A 1,346-nucleotide genomic window follows, 5' to 3' on the forward strand; every position below is an offset into this window, starting at 1 on the left:
TTTTAAGTTTTCAGGAGATAAACTTCTAACCTCATCTAAGTGGATGGTCAGCATTGAGGGGAAAGTGAAACATTGCATTGAAGAGAAGCTGGATTTTGCTGCAGCACTCTCTGCGCTTTTTGGTTGCTTTTATTTTTTTAATATTGAGTACCAGAAGTCAGCCAGTGCCACGCTTGAGCTTATTCAAAGGTAAGTGTTAGAAATCATTATGTCCAATCATGGTTTTATTTAAGGAATATCTTTTTTGCCAATATGTATTTATTGTTGTACTTGGTTCTCATAATACATGTATGTATATATATATATATTTTTTTTTTTTTTTTTTCAGCCGCAATACTGAGTCTACAGTTAAAAGAAAGGTTCAAAATGTGAATCCACATGTCCATACATTTTTGCAGAGCCTTACCGAATTTGAATAGAAAACATCTAATTAAGTAAGCAAAAGCAGTATTTCTTAAGACTTTTATTATAAAGACATAAACTGGTCATTTAATTTTTGTTAAATTATTACAGGTTCGGAACAACATGTGGGTCAATGGTGACTGAGTATTATATTTTGCCACTACATATTTTGTGTGTGTGTGTGTGTGTGTAATATTATAAAGTAAGAAAACATTATTTCTATTTGGTTATAATTTTATTGTAAATGTTGATTTCATTCATTTGCTTTTATTGAAAATATGCCTGATTAATTAAGTTACTAAAGTACACTGGCATTGTTGTTTATTTATTTTACTTGTTTTATTATATTGATAAAGAAATAAGAATACTTGTATTTTGTTTATAATTTTTACTGATGTTGTAAGATGTTATTTAGACAATTCTATAGATAATGTGGTTGTTTTTGGGTTTTAGTGGTTTTTTTTTTTTTCATTTTAGTATATGTTCTGATTTGTTTAATTTTGTGATATATTTCATGTTATGTATTTGTTTTTCCCAAATTAATAAAATATATTTGTATGAACATTTTGTATGCATTCTCTTTAAAAAATAAATAAAATAAAAATATTGTCATTCTGGTGTTACACAAATATTATATACAATAAATTTATATGCAGTATTATACTGAGTGGTTTCGTGTTATTACAGTAAATAACTGCCAACACTCCTGCCAGTTATTCACTGTAATTCTTTATTTACAGTATATAACTGCCAACACTGTTGCCAGTTAGTCACCGTAATGGTTCAGTTACAGTAAAATACTAGCAACACTGTTGCCAGTTAGTCACTGTTAAAGATTAATTACAGCAACTAGCTGGCAACAGTGTTGCCAGTATTTTACTGTTAAAAAACCTGGTAAGGTCTAACAGTGTATATACTCATGATTCTTTAAGTGCCTCTGAAAC

General features: G+C 28.7%; 1 long non-coding RNA gene across 1 annotated transcript; it reads left to right on the plus strand.

Annotated features, from left to right (window-relative positions):
- Positions 1–19: 19 nt before the first annotated feature.
- On the plus strand, positions 20–853 carry LOC113047090 (uncharacterized). The gene is made up of 3 exons (XR_003276204.1): positions 20–189; positions 329–434; positions 514–853. It is a non-coding gene; the product is annotated as an uncharacterized LOC113047090 (long non-coding RNA).
- The last annotated feature ends 493 nt before the right edge of the window (positions 854–1,346 follow it).

This window comes from Carassius auratus, chromosome 28, assembly GCF_003368295.1.
Source record: "Carassius auratus strain Wakin chromosome 28, ASM336829v1, whole genome shotgun sequence".
NCBI classification, from domain to species: Eukaryota; Metazoa; Chordata; class Actinopteri; order Cypriniformes; family Cyprinidae; genus Carassius; species Carassius auratus.